Genomic DNA, 22845 nt, shown 5'->3' with positions numbered 1-22845 from the left:
CAGAAGAAACCGTCGGACGACGTTTCAACAGTTTGGACTGTTCTTATCCTTTCACCAACTCTTCGAATTTCAAAATTTCAAAAAGATTCAAAAGTAAGCGGGAAAATACCCCTTACCTTGGCAACCAAGTAACTGTAAGACAGGTGCGAGTACAGTGTTAAGGCAAAACCCTTCACATACTTAGCACCTGCAGGGAATTGAAGCCAAGAATACCTCGGCGACCAAGTAACTATAAGACGGGTGCGGGTACAGTGTTAAGGCAAAACCCTTCACATACTTAGCACCCGCAGGGAATTGACGCCAGGAATACCTTGGAAGTAAAGTAACCATAAGACGAGTGCGGGTACAGTGTAAAGGCAAAACCCTTCACATACCTAGCGCTCCGCAGGGAATTGAAACCAAGAAGGATCTTCTGGGCAATGCTTGCGGAAACGGGAATAACATCCCCGCATAGCGGGAACGTCGAGAACTACATTGTTTGAAGCTTCAAGATGGAATTGGTGGTTTTAACATAATTGATCACTATGTTCAAAACTACCAAAACCTCATGGAGAATCCACACAAGTGTGACTCAACGCTCCTGACTTGCGAGGAGGTTACAGACCTACCCGCATCATACCCAAAGATCAAGCAGGAAAGTCGGGAATTTCTGCAAGTGACATAAGGACTTCCGCGGGAAGAATCCCCATGGAAAACCTTAAAACTAAACCCTTTTCAAAAACCCTTTGCTTAAGTCCAAAAGTTCACGTCACTTATTAAACACTCATGAGAAGAACATTGGACTGGGGGGACTTGAAGAGGTAGGTCCCAGCAGAGCTCAGTTGGACCCACAGGACTCACCTTGAAGAGAGACGTCTGCGCAGAAACCAACTGGATCCGCAGGACCCACCATGCTCAGAGACGTGACGTCCTTACGCGCAGTACGCAAGCTGTTCCCGCAGGAAATGCCTCCCAATGGTGAAGTACTCCGCCTGTTCCCGCAGCTGCGGATACAAGCCATCAGGTAAGGCCACCCGCGCAGCAAGGCTACACGCACAAGGCACTTATCTCTCAATAATTCAGTAGTCACCTGAAGGAATGAGCAAAGCCGGGAACAATCCCGCACAAAGGCGGGAGGGGGAATACTCCCACCCAAATGAGCCAGTCCGTACGATACTGGAAGATCTTTTGTACTGTACCTGACGAGGTATGGGCAAAAGATCTGACCAGAGATACAACAGCCCATTGACAACAGTATGGCGAGCAGCATGCTCTTGTACTGTATGTCACTATTAGCCGCTACCTACTCACCAACTCCTGTCATACCACGTGCATAGCCTGCAGTTGGTGGAAAAGGAATAGTACACAGCAGGCCAGGTCACTGTCAGCCGCTGCCTACCCACCAACTACCAGCATGGCACGTGCGTAGGCCACAGTTGGTAGAACAGGAATACTATTCAACCGGCTATACCCTCTTGGAAACCTACCTTCGGCTATAAATACCCCAAATGGTATGATCATCTCATCTTATCTTGTATCTTACATCTTATACCTGATATCTGCTCTAGCAATATCTTAATATACACTTATATTCAAGAGCAATCTAGTCTGATTCTCACGCCGGAGGGTGGTCACAAGGAGGTACCCCCCCCCTTCTCAGTGACGAGCTCACGGTGTCTGTTTTGCAGGTTATCAGAAGAACCATCTTTTCCGGGTCTAACCCCTCGTGGGAAACATCTATTTAACCCCCAGATTATCCGTAATCTGCCCGGGGTCGATTAGTGTTTCTTCAAGTACAGTGACGAAACTGGTAAAAACCTCTTGTAACCATATGAAATGTAAGTACGTACGTAAACACATACATACGTAGGTACGTATGTACCTACGTATGCACATACACACATATATACATACAAAGGTGCGTACCTACCCCCGTCCCTATATGCGGATATACCTACATGCCTACGTACGTATGTCCCTACGTGCGTAGGTACCTACGTGTCTACGTATGTACATGCCTATGTAATTATGTAAATACATACATTCATAAACTGTATGGCGTACGTATGAGTTTCATATATGTTGTGTAGTATGTTTTCTTTTATGTGTTAATTTTTATATTGAGTATGTTTTGTTTGATGCATGAGACAAACAAGAACATAATCAATAACCTATATCAAATTAATTTTGATATTGGCGTATTCCCAATTCAACCGATGGAATCAAACTCTCAAATCATAGGCATACACATTAACCAAAGATTTAAATAAATAAAAAAAAATCTAAGTTAATATAAATTAATATGTAACTCTTCATGAATTATTACCTGCCATATATAAAACAAACCATTTTTTTACTAGTATACCCCTATCTATATATAAAAACAAATAATAAAAGAAAATTTGTGATCTGCTCAATTGTCTTCTCGCAATACTTATAACAGCAAAAGGAAAAATCTAATAATAACAACAAAATATAAATTAGCAAATACTTATAACGTTTCATAATCGAAAATTAGCAAATACGAACAAAAAATAACAGCAAACACCTATAAAAATAAACCTAATAATAACAGCAAATTGGTTCTCACTGTTCTCATGTTAAGAATAAAATGTATTTGATCCTGTATATATATGTATATATATATAGGAGGGATATTTTGAGAACCTTATTGAGTTTTAAGAACTTAAGAACTTTATTCTTGACCACACATTTAATTAAGTAGATTATATTATGCGGTTGAGATTAAATGTGATTAAAAAATTAAAGTAGGAGAGAGAATAAAGATGTATGTGATTACAAAAATTTAAACGACCGTTACACATACGTAATAAGTCGACTCGGTTCGCAAAAAATTATGTAATATTTTTACGTATATGTAACCTACATATATTAAGTATGTGTAAAAAATTCAAAAAAGAAAAATTGTTGCCTTGAGTTCTTAAAACTCAAAGTGGTTCTCATTTGAAATCTCCCATATATATATAATCTATAATATATATAAACGAAACCCCTAAAATCCTATGTGTCGTAATGTGGTCGCTCCCCCCTTTTATGGAAGCCACCAGATTGCTTGATTTTTAAATGGAGGTCTCTCATTGATTTAACCCAAATTCATGGGTATGAGTCTTACCAAAACCAGATAGCTCTTAAAGGGGTTATGACATCTCATTAAATTAAAAATTAATCTTACCAATTATTTGATATGAAAATCCTATAAAATAGGGATATACTAAAATTTAATATCCAATTTAAAAAGAAAAAAGATATTATTTATAATTAATAAACAATTTTATAGTAAAAAGCATAAGCGGGTCCTGGGTCACCAAATCCAGATAGCTTTTAAACGGGTTATAACATATCATTTATGTATAAAACCCTTTCATCATTAAACCATAAGTATATATTATTAACTTTCTTACAATAAAGAAAATTAAAATCCAAAAAATAAATATTAAAAAACGAAAAATGTAAAACAACCATTCTTTCAAGCCATCAGATTGCTTTATTTGAAAATGAAGGTTTCTCACGCATTTGACCCGAATTCACGGGTAAAGGTCTCACCAAACCCAGATATCTCTTAAACGGGTTATATAATCTCATTATATTAAAAATTAATCTTATAAAATATTTGATTTGAAAATCCTATAAAATAGGGATATACTAAAAATTAATATCCTATTTTATTTAAAAAGAAGATATTATTTATAATTAAAAAAATAATTTTATAATAAAGAAAACGGGTAATGGGTATCACCAAACCTAGATAGCTTTTAAACCTGATTATAACATATCATTTATTTGTGAAATCATTTTATCATCAAACCTCAAGTATATTAATTATTAACTTTCTTACAATAAATAAAATTAAAATCAAAATATACATATATAAATATTAAAAACGAATAATGTAAAACAACCCCCGTAATACGGGGGATAAAATCAAGTATAATATAAATGAAACCTTTAAAGCCCTATGGCTGCTCACTAAATTCTTTCAAGCCATCAAATTGCTTTATTTGTAAATGAAGGATTCTCATTCATTTGACCCTAATTCATGGGTGTCTCGCCAAACCCAGATCTTTTAAATGGGTTATAACATCTCATTAAATTAAAAATTAATCATATCAAATGTTTGATATGAAAATCCTATAAAATAGGGATATACTAAAATTAATATTCGATATATATATATATATATATATATATATATATATATATATATATATATTCTTTATAATTTTAAGAAACAATTTTATAGTAAAAAAAAATAATCCACCATGGGTCACTAAATCCAGATACCTTTTAAATGGGTTATACCTTATCATTTATTTGTGAAACCCCTTTCATCATCAAACCCTAAGGGCGCGTTCGTTTCACAGAATTCGTGGGAATTCAAAGAAATTGGAATTAAAATCCCATGACATGGCATGTTTGTTTCGTTGGAATTGGAATCTTAATCTATTTTGGTGTGTTTGGTTGTCAAAGAATTGTTATTGGAATTCAATTCCTTAAAATTCCTTTAAATAAGGAGATTCCAAATCCTTCCAAAATTAAAAGGATTTCAAGTGAATTCACTAGAATCTTTTCTCAAGTTTATTTTTTTTAGCGAGGATAACGAATAAAACAATTTAGTGTTTTTACTTTTTTTTTTAATTTATATTTTGAGTTATGAATTTTTTATTATTATTATTTTTGAATTTTTTTTGAGTGGTTTTTTTATCTTAATTAATAGAAAACCACTAAAAATAATAACGCAAAATATAAATAAATAACAAAAAATCTAAAACAACTAAAATGTTTCCACCGTTATCATCGTTAAAAAACGATTTTAATTCATTTGTGGTGATAGATTACAATTTATTTGTCAAACGAATACATTAAGAATGGAATTGGATTTCAATTCTTTCCAATTCCAATTCCTATCGGAATGTTCAGATTTCAAATCTAATTCCTTCCAATTTCAAATCCTATGCAAACTCCAATTACAATTCAATTTCATTCTGTAAAACGAACGCGCCCTTAATATATTATTAACTTTCTTAAAATAAAGAAAATTAAAATCTGAAAAATAAATATTAAAAAGCGAAAAATGTAAAACAACCCCCGTAATACAAGAGATAAAACCTAGTGCGTGCGTGTGTGTGTATAGGGTTGAGTTCAATGGAAAAATCATATTAGTATGAGAAGTGGATCCAACCAATCATAATTTATCTCTTCTTTTTTGTTTTATTTTAATCATAGGGGTACATTAGTAAAAAGTCTTTTGTTTATACATAGGTAACTAATAATTATTTGAAAGGTTACACATAATTTCTAATATTCTTTATTAAATTGCACTAGTTGGCTTTAATTCTATATTTTAATATCATTCTATTCAAACGAATGTATTTAAATTTCTTATTATGATTTCTATTGAAGCCGTATCTTTTAAAAAATCATTAATAATTTAGTCTAAGTAATTTACCTTTAAAGATAAAATTCCATGTCTAATATTATTATATATTTTGATTTATGTTTTTAGTTTCCATAGCCAACATTTAATACACAACGTATGATGAAATCATCAAATCCTTGACAACACATTCAAGTTACTGATTTCAAGAAAAACATCTATTAATGTACGAGCAACGTTAAAGACTACATATAAAACAAGATTCAACCAACACATAACATAAATATATATACTACACAACCTACACATAGCATAACATATAATGCACAATCCACACATAACATAATTTATACTACAAATTAAGACCTACATAACCTACACATAATATAATATATACTTAAATGAAAACCTACACATACAGCCTACACATAACATAATATATACTCAAATTAAAACCTACACAACCTATACATAACAATATATATACTCAATTTGTTGATAAAAACTCACAAACAATAGACAAAAAAAAACCTACGTATAGCAAATACTAGACAATCTACACATAATATATACTAAAGAGCCTAATAGCATAATATATACTAAATAACTTAATAACCTACATATAACATAATATTAGTAAAACAATAATAAACTATAAGTAAACCGTACACAACCTACACTTAACAATATATATACTTAATTTCCAGATAAACACAAAATAGATAATTTACAGATAAACACCTACATATATATTCAAATTAACATATATCCAACCTACACATAACATAATACACATTTTGCATTTAAACACTACATAAAAAAATTATATGTAATATTTTCCATATATGTTTACATTTCATAATATATACAAATTAAATTGACGTTACACCAATATGTATAAAAAAAACAATGAATTGTTAATAAAAATCAGCCACAAAATTTGACTAGTAAGAATTATTTAAAATTTGACTAGCATAAGTTTATTAATATAGTATATTTAACCGATGATTTAAAAACAGTAAGTTGTAGCATATTAAAGTAGTATTTTAAGAAATGATTTGAGCGGGAACAGTTTCTTTAATTTAATTAAGGCTATATTAAAAAGACATGAATACCCTTTTGTCTTAAATTATGTTATAAATAGGTGTTGGTTATTACAATTTTGTCATTTCTAGTGTTTTAAAAACCGGTTCAAACCGGCCGGTTAAACCGGATTTCACACAGCAGTCCGGTATTTTGAGTCCGGTATTTTTGACCGGTTCGCTAGAACATCGTACCGGTGGTTTTTTCTAAAATACCGGTTTTTACCGGCAAACCGGTTTTATGTCCAAGAAATTTTTGATATTTGCAACACATATTTTATCAAAATTACTTTTAGCCCAACAATTAATATTCAAAGATATAAACTTTAGGACTGTTTTAATAAAATTGAGTGCTTTTGTATTAATTTTTTAATATGGATTAACTTTTGGATTATTTTTTATTATGAAATCATTTACTTTTGGGTTATTTTTGGAGTTAAAGTTGTAATTATAAGAATTATAAGGTAAACTATTCAACCGGTTGAACCTCCCGGTATAACTCGGTTCAACCGGTTGTACCATTTTTTAGCCCGATCCGATACGAGTAAAAAACCGGTTTTTAAAACATTGGTCATTTCTATTGTATGCCATTGATTACAAATGATCAATGGTTCAAATTGACTTCTCCAACTTCTCACTCTAATTTCATTTCTCCACTGAACCGTCCCATATATATATATATATATATATAGGGGAGATTTCAAATAAGAACCCCTTTGAGTTTTAAGAACTAGAAAGAACTCAGTGTAACGATTTTTTTTTTTCAATTTTTTTTTACACATACGTAATATATGTAAGTTACATACACGTAAAAAAATGTATATAGTATATGTAGTAACTATATCATTCATCTTATCACGAACAAAACACAAAAAGGCGACTAAAACAGGATGCCACACTTGTCGTTGCCGCATGTAAAATTCATTGCCCTGCCAAAATGAAAACAAAGATGTTCACTAAATACACAAATTTGTTCAAAACAAACAAAATATAATATATTAATAGCAAATTAATAAGATATGTCAATATTTAACTAAAGCTTTCTAGATATTCTATGTGCTTGGTACTGCATCTTATTTAAATTCCTAAAAAAAAATCATCATAATCATGGTATAGGCTTGAGTGGCGCAAGCAACCCCTAAAAATTGCAAGAGACTATTCATTTGCAAAGAACCAACAAAACCAGATTGTTTTGGGAATAATCGCCCCCCATTTAGTTAACTAAAAATCTGCACTTAGAGCTTTGAATTTTCGACATTGCCCTTTGTTGCCAATATAAATCTGTTAACAAGTAATGTGTCATATTGACTTAATTACCCCTAGATTAAAATCTGACCCGATCAGTAGCAAATTTAACCCAAACTAACTATAGGACCCGCTAGCCAAATCTATGCTTACTGCAGATATTGTCGCCGACTCATTTTAAGGGAATAAATGAAAAAAATATATCATGCTAGTAATTCTAAGCTTAGCTTGTTTCGAGCTTGGCTCGTTAGTAATTTTTCAAACGAGCTTACTCTTAGGCTCGAGCTCGGGCTTGAGATCATTAATCATGAAACATATCTATGTATTAAAAAGTTTTACCTCTTTTGTTATCACTTCCATCCAACATATCATTATGTATCAAATCTCAGCCAAACACCTATTAGTCTGCGAGCATGAAGAAAACAATAATGACCAAAATGAGAATGTAAAACAGAAGTTAAATAAAAAATCACTTTTTTTTCAATTTTCTTATGAAGCAAATGAACTTAGAGAGGTAGAGAGACTACATGCGTGTTCCAATTTTGTCTCGCGTGTTTTCCCAACCTGTGAGACTAAATCTTGAAAAACTTGATTTCATCCATATCAAACAATGCATGGCTGAAAAACAAATAATAATAATAATAATAATAATAATAATAATAATAATAATAATTACAACAACAACAAAATCAACAACAAGAACAATTATAGCAAACACGTTATACATCAACAACCAACCAAATTTAAGAACTATATAGTTTGAAGAAAAAAGTGGACTGAGTTGTAACAAGCATGAAACTTTGCTTCTGTAACGCTTAAAACCACATGATCGCATATTTCATTTTTCTGAAACATATTTTGTGTAGAATAATCAATAGCTTATATCTAAAGTTGACTAAAAAACTCAACAATCTCAAAAAATAGTTCTGACCCATAAAAAGTTGATCTAAAATTCAAAATTGACCAGAAGCCCAGAACCTTTCCCAGTCCCTTACATTTCAGTATGACCAATATGCCCCTAATATGACCACAACCTACCAGTCCCTTAAAATTCATGAACACCTGTAGAATTTCATTTTTTAATTGACTGTTTTATGCCAAACTTTAAAAATTAAAAGGCTAAAATCAACTTATGTAATCTAATAATCATTTTTTTGCATTGATTTGTATTTCTCGTCGTAAATTTCTGACTTTATAGTACTAATATGCAAAAACAAAAACAAATCATTTTAACAAAAAACAGGTCGTGTTCATAAATACAAGTATTTTCATGCCATGTTCGGGTTCACATGTCTTACATGATTTTCAAGTTCGCATCATCAACTTGTGATGTAACATTTCCAAGTTCGTGTCAGGGTTCAACCTCGCAACCCACTAATACAGCCCGTTGAGCACTTATAACTTTTAAGAACGGTTTAGATTAGAAGCTGGTACCTAACATAGGGGACACCATTGATGAAATCCACTTTTTCATAGATTAATCATATCTCCCTCAAGTATTTTCATGCCATGTTTGGGTTCACATATCTTACATGATTTTCAAGTTCGCATCATCAACTTGTGATGTAACATTTCCAAGTTCGTGTCAGGGTTCAACCTCGCAACCCACTAATACAGCCCGTTGAGCACTTATAATTTTTAAGAACGGTTTAGATTAGAAGCTGGTACCTAACATAGGGGACACCATTGATGAAATCCACTTGTTCATAGATTATTAATCATATCTCCCTCAAGTTTTGAAGCAATTTCTTTAGCCACAGAAGCTGAAATACTGTTATTAGTGTTCCGCACAACGTTATGACAACCCTGTGTTTTAACCAGTTATTAGAAACTCAAACAACTAATAATAATTCACAAACATTAAAAGATGTAGAACCTTCACTGCAATTATACATAAAAGCCTTTTTGTATTCGTTGAACTTGTTTTGAGCTTATTTTGTATTCGGTTGAAATTTATCTGATTGTTTTTTTTAAACTGAGCCAAACAAAGCCAAGCCAGCTTAGTTCAAAACTGAGCTAAGCACAAGTCAAACTTTTAGCTCAGTTTCACCACTAAACCGAGCCAGCTTAGTTCAAAACCGAGCCAAGCTCAAGTCAAATTTTCAGCTTTGTTTCAACACTGAGCCGATCCAAGATAGCTCGGTTTAAAATGAGCCAATCCCAAGGTTTCTTTGACTCGGCTCGCGAATAGCCTTATTTGAGAAAAGTAAATGAGTCAATTATTCAACCCGTAATATCATATGATTGTCAATATGTGTCATAAATGGAAGTTTCATGCACCCTCTACTTGGCCGGTGTATCTGATTTTTCTTGAATTTTGTTTTTGTTCCGGTTAGCTTTCGACAAACATGATAATTACCATAAAATATTTTTTAATTTCTCAATCACTTATAACTCTAGTAATCAGAAATATAATGAATTTAAATTGAAACCTTACCTTGATGTGTTGGTTCTTAAATCACAGCAGGCACAATCTCAACCCATAAACAACAATTATAGCCTTGGATCTGCAATGGATTAGCGATTGCAATAAGCACCAGATACTAAAAATCCAAAAATAAATAAACAAATAAATAGGTATAACACCAATAATTAGTTTGGAAGACTTACATTGATGCTACAGGTCCAAAAACAATCCTTAATTCGATACCATAGCCTTCAACTAACAAGAACAGTTTTGGGTTTGTAGATGCAGCTCTTGTTTCATGAATAAAGTATGAACATAGAGCCACACCGTTTAACCAACCTCAGCCGCTAAAAACACCGCCTGGGGCACAAACCAAACACCCCAAAATCGAACTCCTGACACAAAAATAGCTTATGAGATGAAGAAGAAGAAGAAAGGGAAACATGGTTTACCTAACGAGTAATGAAGCCAAGGTTGAAAACCATATGTAACACCCAACATAAAGAGATTTCTACTATTAAATGTCAAAAGTACAGGGCCGTAGGATTAATTATTTGTTGCATATTATATAATTGTCAAATCTAGGTGAGTGAACTAAAGTATGCTACAAAAATGGCTAACATTTTTCATTTAAATTCTAGAGCTCAATTCTTTTTTTTTCTATCTCTTCACCCCCCACCCGGAGTAACCTGTAAACCTGCTATGAAAAAAAAGATTTACAAAATGAGCCGAATGCCCAGTACGGATAAAAGGCTCAAGTAAAAGATTATCACTGATTAAGTAAAAGATCAACAATAATTAAGTAACAATTTATTTATAACAATATAAAACAAATATAATATGTCATGATGTAAAATGATACGATGCAAGTATGCAAGCCAATAAAGTAAATCGTATCATATAGATGATACCCTTGAGCCGAAACATATAACATACCAGTGGGGCTACATAGGTTGCAAACTATGTACCCAATAGTGCAATGGTGGGTGTTGGCATACACCGACCATCCACAAATATCAAATACATATAATCCTAGGATCGATCCATACGCCTCCTAATAGCTGTGGGCCACACTTGCCCTTAAGAGACGCCGTGAACTAATCTCTCTGTCACAGAAGGAGCACACAACATCAATGCCACAATGTTGCGCCTGGGGGACACTCCACAGGAAGCGTAGAACTCAGGGTACCAGAGTATAAGCAAATAAAGGTAACGCTCTCAAAGTAAAAACAATGCCAACAAATATCTATACCGTGTAACAAGTAACGCAACATGCGATATTGAGTACAAACTAAAAATTATCGCATGCATGCAATATAAATCTATATTTGAGTTCAAACGACCATAACCGGATCTTGAAGCAAAATAAATTTGGATCCGATTAATATTCCAAAGACGTTTAGGAGTTCCAAAAGAACGCGAAACATCAATAGGGTTTAAACAATCGAGCACGATAATAACAAGGGGAGGGGTAAGAATCCGTTTCAAGATGATCCACTATGATGTCAGGGGGTTATTATGCTATCCTACAAGTAGTTTATGTTTTGGTTATATATATATATATATATATATATATATATATATATATATATATATATATATATATATATATATATATACTTTTAACCTTTATGTCTACTGGTGTATTAGTCCAGAGAGTAAAGTCCTTATATTTCAAATGATTATAACACCTTTGTTACAATTTTGTTTTAATCACGTTGTTATTATTATTATTATTATTATTATTGTTTTGAGAATAATCTGTAACTTATTTTAACAAACAAAAATATATTGAAACCATATTAGATCTTTTAATTAATGACCTTTTTGTTTTAACGCACGTAGCATCCAAAAACTATATTCTTACAAGTTTATTAAAATAATGACTTGGATATTTTATTTTAAAGTATATAAAAGAAACGTTGTCTAGGAAACACAAATAATATACCAAGTATAAGTATATGGTGATATATACATTAATATTTGTGTTATTATGAGGTAGTTTTTTTTTCTTTTTTTTTCATTATACTCATGTACACATCATCATCTTCATAAACATTTCCCATGTTCAGAACCTTACTATTCCGATTAATTCAGCTTAATCAAGTATAGTGGTTTATATGTTCATACGAATCTTAAAGTAAAAGTTAAAGCTTTAATTTGGTTACCTCAGTTAAGAATGTGTGCGTAGATATGAAAAATGGTGTCGGCGTCTTCGCACTCCTTGTGGTCGGTTGCTGCGGTAATTGGTGGAGATAGCGAACGGTGTCGTTGGTTTCTTTGTCGGTATCTCGCTTGTTGTCGGAAAAATGATAATATTAGAGTACAGATAAAGAAGTGTGAGGTGAGGGAGATTGAGATGAGAAAGGAGCTATGTTCTAAATTTATAGCCAGTATGTGAACCTTCTACTTGGCTGATTTCGGCAGGGACGATTTTGAGTGATTGTGTGCAAAAAATTTCTTTTCCAATCTTCTAGATGTAAGTATATTATTATTTTATTTTAATATCAGTTCGTACTACATGCATCTTTCTATACATAATATATTATTTAATTAATCCATTTTTTTTATTTCTTTTTCCTTTTTATTTATTTATTATTATTTTATGTCAACCAACACGTCCAAAGAAATTTTTAAATTTCTTATTTTCAAGATTATTTTTGTTACTTATTTATTTTATATCTTTTCAAACATTATTATTATTTTAAACATTTTATATTTTTTTTTTATTTATACATTTTATATATGTCAAATTTTCCGGGTGTTTCAACTCCTACCCCTTAAAAGAATTTCGTCCTCGAAATTGGTAGATTGGACATAAATGATCACAAAGAGCAACTGAAAAGGGAATATTAGTACATTTAACAAGAAAACAAGGTTCACTGTTGCTCCTAACAAGGAATCTATTTTTCAAATAGATTAGGGTACAATGAACGAATCGTTTCTTCTGTTTCCCAAGTAGCTTCTCGTTCGGAATGATTCTTCCATAGGACTTTAACGAACGGGATGACTTTCCTCCTCATTACTCTTTCTTGGCGATCCAATATAGCTTCTGGTTCTTCTTCATACGATAAGTCTTCTTGGATCGTGTGAAGCGGATAACTAATGACATGCAACGGGTGATAGTTGTATCCCCTCAGTAAAGATACGTGGAAGACGTTATGGACGTGAGAAAGTTGGGGCGGTAGTGCTAGTCGGTAAGAAACTTCTCCAACTCTTTCAAGAATCTCAAACGGGCCGATATACCGAGGGCTGAGCTTCCCTTTTATTCCAAATCTACGCACACCGCGACAAGGTGAAACTTTTAAGAACACATGGTCCCCGACTTTGAACTCAAGAGTCCGACGATGTCGATCTGCATAACTCTTCTGTTTGCTATGCGCTTCCTTTAACCTTTCTGGATTTGAATTTTAAAAGCCTCGTACCCGCGTCATGGAGATTTATATAGGAGATAAGTTTTACATCGGTCGACTCGTATCGTTCTTCCGATCAAAATCCTTAAAACATCAGTTTGAAATTAGAGAAAAAACATAACGACGTTAAGTATTTTTAATGGAGGACTAGTGAGACAAAAATAGTTAAAAGGTGGGTCCATTGCTAGTGATTTTTAATGATGGGATTATTATCGGCCAATACATAAAAGGTAGGATTATTTATTTCCAATTTTCCTATAACCTAAAACGTCTATATTGATCAGAGTATGTAATGGTTTACACACATGTAACATATCTTGATTTGATTGATAACTCCAAAAATCCTACTTGGTCATTTTAATCTTTTATTGGTGTGCTGTGATTTGATGGTATATGTATAGCATATAGCCATATACTGGTTTGATAGAAAACTAGGGTGTGTATGGTACTATGATTCGGTTCCGTTTGGTTAATAGCCTCAACCAATCAGTTTCGATGAATCGGTTCGGTTTATTCGGTTAATTTTTCAGTTTTCAGGTTAGTTCAGTTAATCTCGTTTAATAACCAATATCATATTTGGGCTAAAATTTTCACTTAGAAGTACATGCAGCGGATGTATATATACTTGAAATTATGGTGTAAAAATTAAATACATTAAATGGAGGAATGAAAGTTAGAAAAATATAAAAGTACGAATTGTTTGGTTCAGTTTGGTTAATTTCTGTTAACCGGTGGAAAAATAACCGATAACGCTTTTTGATTAATTCGAATATATCGATTAAAAAAAATATCGGTTAATTTCGGTTCGATTTTGTTTTGTTTTTGGTTCGGTTCCGTTAACAGTTTTATTATTGCTCACCCCTATTGAAAGAGTGGATTAATAAGTAAAACCTGCAAGGTGGCGGCAACTCGTGTGGTTGGGGAGAGTTCGGAGCCATGAAGCAGTAGAAAGTGTCTCGCCAGTTAGTCACCGGCGCAACGTATAAGTCAAAGTTACTAAGGTACGCCTAGTCTTTCCGCTCAAATCCCGTGTACCAGTGTACCACTACTTCTTCACCTACATGTCTTATAGAATGAAATAATTTAATATATATTCCTTATTTATTGTTTTGCATTCACATATATAACTTTGGTGATTATTATGAAATAAGAAACAAATTGTTTATGGTATCAGAGCAGGTATTCCATTGCTCAAACCAATCTAAACCCTAAACTCGCCGCCGCCGGAGCTCCGGCTGTCATACAACCGGTTGCTTCAAGATTTGCAGCTGCGCATATATAAGCTCTCTTATTGTTACCGAGATATACAACCACCGTTTTGTTGTCGTCGGAAAACCCTATTCAAAACAAACCACCGACACTGTTCTTTTCCAAGAAAACCCAGATCTGATTTGGTCCGGACATGCAAACGGAAATTGACAAGCAAAACAATTGTCGGTTGTGAAGTGAAGTTTTTTTCTTTTACAAGCCTGCTAAAGTTGAATTCTTTGAGGGAGAAGATGAATCACAATTATTGAAGACAGTGATGTTTGTTGGTTGTGCCAGAAATCAAAGTAGAAAGAATAAATTGTTTATTCTACTTCGTTAAAAAAAAAAATTACTATGGCAACATGTCTCACAATGAAGCCAAGAATAGTCCTATTTATGGTTGGGGCATTTACATATTTCCTCTTCTTAAACTTTGAAATTACATATTTCTCCAAACCATGTTTAAAGAGAATTGTACATTTTGCATTAAAAACTTGTATTTTGAGGAAATATGTAATTTAAAGGTTTAGGAAGGGGAAATATGTAAAAATCCCTTCCTGGTTTGAATAACAAACAATATCAACAATTTCTTGGAATATTTGCTACTAAAGAAGCTTCGGTTAAAACCGAAGTCCCACCCATCGCCAACATACAAGGTAAATTCGACACTAGTAGCAAATGGGTTGTGGATTCGGGTGCTACTGATCATATAATTTATAGGCTTGATTGGTTCAATAATAATCGGAAAAACACATGTGAGTTGCCCATTACTATACCCAATGGTTCATCCATTCCAGTGGAAGGAAGAGGGTTATGCATTCTACCCAACGGAATACGAATTAAGAATGTTTTACATGTTCCATCATTTAATTGCAATCTGTTATCTGTCATTCATTTAGCGAATGATTTGCAGTGTGCTGTAACGTTTTTCCCTGAATTTTGTGTTATGCATACCTTGAACTCGAGGAGGTTGATTGGGGTAGGTAAATGCAAGCAAGGACTCTATCAAATAAGCATGGTGGGAAGTGCGCAAAAAGCAATGACGATTGTTAATGATTTATGGCATAAGCGTCTTGGACAGCTTCGTATGGAAAACTTTGTCTTTTGGATTTTGTTAAAAAAGACGCTTTCGGAACAAACGGTATACTTTGTGATTCTTGCAATAGAGCCAAATTTACCAGATTACCTTTTCAATAAGTTCAATAAAGACGAAAAGTTGTTTGAGATTTTATATTGTGATATTTGGGGAAGGTATAGAACTCCTTCACTTACAGGTGCCAACTATTTCTTAACCATAGTTGATGATTTTAGTTGGTCTGTGTGGTTATTCCTTTTAAAACACAAGGCTAAAGCGAGTGATTGTTTAATTGGTTTTCATAAAATGATCAACACACAGTTTAATAAGATTGTTAAGAGAATTAGAAGTGACAATGGAGATGAATTTACCTCGAACAGAATGCTCAAATTTTACACCGAGCATGGTATTCTTCTAGAGACCACCTGCCCACATACCCCATAACAAAATGGAGTAGTGGAGCGTAAACACCGTCATCTCCTCGAAACGGCAAGGGCTATGAGATTTGAAGCTACGTTGCCCACCCGTTTTTGGGGAGAATGCATCATGACGGCAGCCTATGGTATAAATCGGCTTCCTTCAGAAGCCATTGAAAACAAGACCCCTTATGAGATCGTTTATGGACAAAACCGGATTATGAAAATTTAAAGGTTTTTGGGTGCCTTGCATATTACCGTAACGTTGAAACGAGAGGTAACAAGTTTGAGGAACGGGGGAGACTAGGAATATTTTTGGGTTATCCACGGGGTACCAAGGGTTATAAGATTTATGATGTAAAGAATGACAAGATAATTGTGTCTAGAAACGTGAGGTTTGTTGAAAACACATTTCCTCATGACCCACAAACTGATCAAGAGGAAGATGAACCCGAAATTTTTGAGTTTCCAACATGGTATTATGATGATCAAATTCCACATTAAAACACGAGCAACATACATGAAGAAAATGGGCCAAAAACCGATAGACTAAATAATGAGATGAACGAGAATATGCATGAAGATGATGTTATCATGCAAAGTGATACAAACTATGACAATATGTCACAAAATGAAGGGTCGACCCAAGTGGCAGAACCCACAGTCGAAAATGAAAACATTGGGCAAGCCAATGTGACCGAACCCACAGCCCAATCAGAAACAGAACATGAAGAGCCCACCAGAGAAAAACGAACACGAACTCGCCCCGCTCGATTCAAAGACTATGTTGTGAATCTCCCACCATCTATCGATCAAACTTCACCTAAGTCTAGCCAGCAGTTCTCGACGATATACCTTATTGCCAATTTTATTTCTTACGATAAATTTTCTGATTCGTATAAAGGTTTTTTAACGGCCATCAGTTAAATGATGAGCCAAATACTTTTAAGCAAGCAGTTCAGGATAAAAATTGGATAGAGGCAATGAAGAAAGAAATAAAGGCACTTGAGACTATTGGTATGTGGACCCTTGAGGATCTACCGGAAGGAAAACGAGCAATAGATTCGAAGTGGGTGTACAAATTAAAATACAAACCAAACGGGGAGATAGAAAGATATAAAGCAAGGTTGGTAGCAAAAGGTTTTACTCAAATGGAAGGAATTGACTTTCATGAAACCTTTGCCCCAGTGGCAAAACTTGTCACCATTCTTACACTTTTGACAGTTGCAGTAAAGAAGAACTGGATAATACATCAATTGGATGTCAATAATGCATTTTTGCACGGTGACTTGGACGAAGAAATTTACATGAAGATTTCACAAGGTTTTGACAAAGGGAAAGATACAAAGGTTTGCAAGCTAAAGAAATCTCTTTATGGGCTAAAACAGGCATCTAGAAATTGGTATCAAAAGTTTACAACGGCTCTACTCGAGTTTGGCTTTGAACAATCTAAGCCTGATCATTCACTTTTTTATTTTTAAAACATCAAGTACATTTGTGGCAGCTCTTATTTATGTAGATGATGTTATTTTAGTGGGCAACAAATCAAAGAAAATTAAAGAAACAAAGAGTTTTCTTGACAGAAAATTCAGCATCAAAGACTTGGGTGTTCTGAAATACTTTCTAGGAATCGAAGTAGCACGAACCAAAGATGGTCTTGTCCTCAGTCTGAGAAAGTATGTGATGGACATTTTGGAAGATAATGGTATGTTGGGTTGTAAACCAAGTGCTTTTCCTATGGCACAGGACACCAAACTTGATAAAGACGATGAAGAAGTGCGTGTTGATGCTGGCCAGTATCGACGGTTAGTGGGCCGGCTTCTTTATTACAAGCCACCAGACCTTACATCACTTATTCTGTCAACGTTCTTAGTCAATTCGTTGCTGATCCTCGACAGAATCATATGGAAGCAGCTACAAGAGTTCTCAGGTACTTGAAGTCCACTCATGGTCAAGGAAGTTTACTTCCAAATAGTGGTGGGGTGAATCTCATTGGGTATACCGATTCAAATTGGCTTGGTTGTCAAGATACAAGACGATCACGAACCAGTTATGTTTTACTTCTAGGAGGGGCTCCTATTTCTTGGAAATCGAAATGGCAATCTGTTGTATCCAGGTCTTCCGCTAAAGCTGAATACCGGGCTATGGCATCAACAGTCAGTGAAGTTTTATGGGTTCGATGGCTCTTGAAATATTTGGATGTCTCCCAAACCGGCCCGACACAATTATTTTGTGATAATGTAGCTGTCAAACATATAACAAATAACCCAGTTTTTCATGAGCGCACGAAGCATGTTGAAATGGATTGTTATTTCGTTAGAGAACATGTGGAGTCGAAGGATATTGAGCCATTATGCATTGATACTAAAGAACAGATTGCTGACTTGCTCACGAAGGCTCTTGGTGCTAAACAGTTGCGGTTGCTACTGGACAAGTTGGGCATTTGTAATCTCCATGCTCCAACTTGCGGGGGAGTATAGAATGAAATAATTTAATATATTTTCCTTATTTATTGTTTTGCATTCACATATATAACTTTGGTGATTACTTTTGAGATTATTATGAAATAAGAAACAAATTGTTTATGTCTTGCTCATGAAAATCCCTCACTCCTTTTAGCATCTCCTCCAAATCATTAATATTAATTCCATGATTCACCATTTGAAAGAATCCCCAACTCTCCAACGTGTTCTTCACTTACCTGATCACCTCCTTTCGCCGTATAGGATCTTCGTTTATTCCTTCCAAGTCTTTGGTTGAAAGAGTTAGTTGTGGTTGTTCGGAGCTATGGTTTTCAGGTGAATGTAGATGGAATATTCGAGGGACCTCCGTTACACCAGAATCAACAAGTCCTTTGACACCAGTTTGGTTTCATCAAACGCCCTAAGCTCCGCTTTACAGTCATAATCTGGTTGAACTGACGTGTCACTTAGGACCATTTTTCTTATTGGTCTAGTAAAAAGAAAACTTGAAGTTATGTATATATGATGAGTTTCAAGTTTAGTATATGATATTTATAATCATAACTTGGTCCAATTGTTCATTAGAATAATAGGAGTTTGTTTCCTTCTAAATACAAAAGAACAAATGAAAACAAAATATGTTCTCTCCTGCGAGAGGGATAAACCTTCGACCACAAATAAACGGAAATGGATATTCTGTTAAGTACTTTACTTTGATAAAGAATTATATATGAAATTTATATATATATATATATATATATATATATATATATATATACACACGTGTATTTAAATAAAATATGATAACCGTTATGATATTGTAAAAAAGAAAGAAAAGAAAAGGTTTAATTGGTTGTTGTAGTGAATGGCCCCACCTTCCATCGGTTGAAGAGCTTGTTACTACGTTAACGAACCCTTCACAAAGGCGGCGGGATGGTACTTCAGATATTAGCATACATACACATAAAATATCACTGTGATCACAAGCAGTTATGAATGTAATCGCACGTGATGGTTTAACCACACAAAATCACTTGTTATCGTGTAACAAAAAAAATGTAGTCGTAACATGTCATAAATTAATTTAATAATATCTTGTTTATCATTTAATTTGATTTTCTTTAAAAAAAAAAAGAAAAAAAAGCAGCCTACAAAACAGTGTTGTTTAATTTTCCTTTACGAACATTCCAATATAAGTTTAGGAAACCAAGTTGGTTTCATAATAGTATATTTTTTTGGTCTCGTAAGTGGGTTTGGCATGTGTGTGAATCTATAACTTTGGTGGTAAATTTTATTCTAAGATTCTTTAAAATAAACGGCTGGCTCGAGCTCAAATTTCATCTTCTTAAGAATAAACGTGTTGAGTCAACCTGACTCGTTTGACTTTGAACCGATTTTGAACTAAAACTGAAGCTAGCATATATGTTCATTAACCACATCTACTCTCTCCTACCACTTTTATATGGTTGGTTGTATCATTAAATCTTAAAGAATATAAACAAAACTTTTAAAAGCTTATTGGTTGCTCTTCACATCCTTTCAAGCCAACAGATTGCATTATTTGTAAACGGATGTTTCTCATGCATTTGGCTCGAATTCACGAGTATGTGTCTCACCAAACACGGATAGCCCTTAAACGGGTTATAACATCTCATTTATTTGTAAAGCCCTTTCATCATCAAACCTAAGTATATTATTAACTTCCTTATAATGAATAAAATTGAAATCCAAAAAAATAATAAATATTAGAAACGAATAACGTAAAACAACCCCGGAATACGAAGGATAAAAACTAGTATAATATATTACAAATTAAACTTACAATTCATGAAAGTTAACAATATAGTTTAAGATATTTTGCTAAATTAACCTTTTTTTTTTTAAAATCAAATCATCAATTAGCAGTGTTTTAAAAACCGGTTCAAATTGGTCGGTTGAACCGGTTAAACCGGATTTCGCAAAGCAGCATGATATTTTGAGCCCGGTATTTTTGGCCAGTTTGCTAGAACATCGTACTTACTGTTTTTTTCTAAAATACCGGCTTTTACCAGCAAACCGGTTTTATGTCCAAGAAACTTTTATTATTTGCAGCCCATATTTTATCAAAATTACTTTTAACCCAACAATTAATATTCAAAAGTGTAAACTTTTGGACTGTTTTTTTAAAACTGACGAGAAACAAGATATATTATTTTTTAAACCGGTTTTTAAAACATTGTGCATCTTGGCGAAGTTATAGATGAAGCGAGGTTGGTAAAGACGTTTCTCAAAATTCTCCCGAGGTCGAAGTATATTCAGATGGTTGCTTCGCTTGAGCAAGTGTTGGATCTCAATAAGACAGGATTTGAAGATGTTGTAGGCTGACTTCGGGCCTATGAGGAGCGAATCCGAGAAGAAGATATTAAAGGGGGTGACCAAGGTAAACTTTTATTCGGTAATTATGATTCATCTAAACATAGGAATTTTGAATCTAGTAGGGGGCGAGGACGAGGAGGTCGAGGTTGAGGTCGTGGTCAAGGCCGAACTAATGGCCAAGACCGAAGCCCTAGTACCGAACAAGGGTCATCAAGTCAGGGAAAAGAAAAGGTGAAAAAGGATCGGTCAAAGATTCTATGTTACTGATGTGACAACTTGGGTCACTTTGCATCTAGTTTCCCTGATCGAGTTCGTAAGATTCAAGAAGCAAACAAAACCGAAGCTCGTGAAAATAATGATGATGCAGCGTATATGCATCAAGTTGTGTTCTTAAATGAAAAAAAACCTAATACCGAAGAAATATGAGACTGAACCGATCGAAGATGATGTATGGTATTTGGATAATGGGGTGAGTAATCATATGACGGGAAACCGGTCATACTTTTCCGGCCACAACCTCGTTTAGACCATCCCGACCTTTGGAGTTGGTTCATGGCGATTTGTGTGGTCCGATAACCCCATCCACTATCTCCGGTAATAGGTGTGTCTTTGTTATTATAGACGATTACTCACGATATATGTGGACATTTTTATTGAAGGAGAAAGGTGAAGCGTTTGAAAGTTTTAAGAGGTTTAAAGCCCTAATCGAGACGGAGGCGGGTTTACCAATGAAAACTCTCCGAACCGATAGGGGAGGAGAATTCACTTCACATGATTTTAATCGGTTCTGCGATGAAAGTGGAATTATTCGGCATTTAACCGCTCCGTACATGCCACAATAAAATGGCGTGGTAAAAGACGAAACCGAACTTTAATGGGGATGGTGCGGAGTATTCTAAAGGCGATGCAGGTTCTGAATTATATATGGGGAGAAGTGGTCCGACATTCGATATTCTTAATTAATCGGGTCCCAACCCGAGCCCTAGTCGATCAAAAGCCCTATGAACGTTTCAAGGAAAAGAAACCGATTATTGAGCACGTTCGAGTATTTGGGTGTGTGGCGTATGCTACGGTTGATAGTGTACACCTAAAGAAACTTGATGACAGGTCGAGACAGCTCATTTATCTCGGGTCGGAGACGGGTTCAAAAGCTTACCGTCTTTACGACCCGAGCACCCGGAAAATTGTTTTAGCGGGATGTTGTGTTTGAAGAAAATAGAGGGTGGAACTGGGTAAAGAAAGTCGAGATGAATGACTATGAGCCGGGTATGTTTACTCTGGTTTGGGGGGTGCGGTTGACAACGGAACTGGTCAAATCGAACCCACTTTGGAAGACACGTCTGGAAGCAACCCGAATAGCCCAAGCTCCGAAACTCCATCATCGGTTTAACCCGAGTCCAGTGGTTCCGTTGAGCCGAGTCATAACGAGCCTGCTTCCTCAGCCCACTCGCAAGTTCAGTTGATGAGTAATGGGTCGCAAGTCCATTTGGGTGAAAGCAAGGCCCAAACGGGTCTTAGGCGTTCAACCCGAGTTTCGGTTTTACCAAGAAGGTTGTAAGAAGATTACGTACTACGGGTTAGTTCTGATTATGAGCAATTACTCTTAGCAGCAAGTGGTGAACCGAGTAGCTACTTTGAGGCTAAGTCGAACCAAGAATGGGTTCGTGCCATGATTGCCGAGATCGATTCGATAAATAAAAACGAGACGTGGAAGTTAGTTGAACTTCCAATGGGTGCTAAATGTATCGGGTTGAAGTGGGTATTCAAA

At 34.5% G+C, this 22845-nt stretch overlaps 2 pseudogenes across 1 annotated transcript in view; both read right to left on the bottom strand.

Annotated features, from left to right (window-relative positions):
* The window catches only part of LOC143609413 (1-aminocyclopropane-1-carboxylate oxidase homolog 1 pseudogene), a 63756-nt pseudogene extending 49322 nt beyond the window's left edge, over positions 1–14434 (bottom strand). The window contains exon 1 of the transcript XR_013149418.1: positions 14413–14434. The product of XR_013149418.1 is annotated as a 1-aminocyclopropane-1-carboxylate oxidase homolog 1 pseudogene (transcript). The remainder of the gene's footprint in view (positions 1–14412) is intronic.
* LOC143609410 (1-aminocyclopropane-1-carboxylate oxidase homolog 3-like) overlaps positions 1–19199 on the bottom strand; it is a 59800-nt pseudogene extending 40601 nt beyond the window's left edge.
* Between the last annotated feature and the right edge of the window lie 3646 nt (positions 19200–22845).

This window comes from Bidens hawaiensis, unplaced genomic scaffold, assembly GCF_021521415.1.
Source record: "Bidens hawaiensis isolate Kalapana, Puna unplaced genomic scaffold, B.hawaiensis_p1.1 tig00419619_1, whole genome shotgun sequence".
Classification (NCBI taxonomy): Eukaryota; Viridiplantae; Streptophyta; class Magnoliopsida; order Asterales; family Asteraceae; genus Bidens; species Bidens hawaiensis.
The sequence above is the reverse complement of the archived record's forward strand: the minus strand, read 5'-3'. Positions and strand labels throughout refer to the sequence as shown.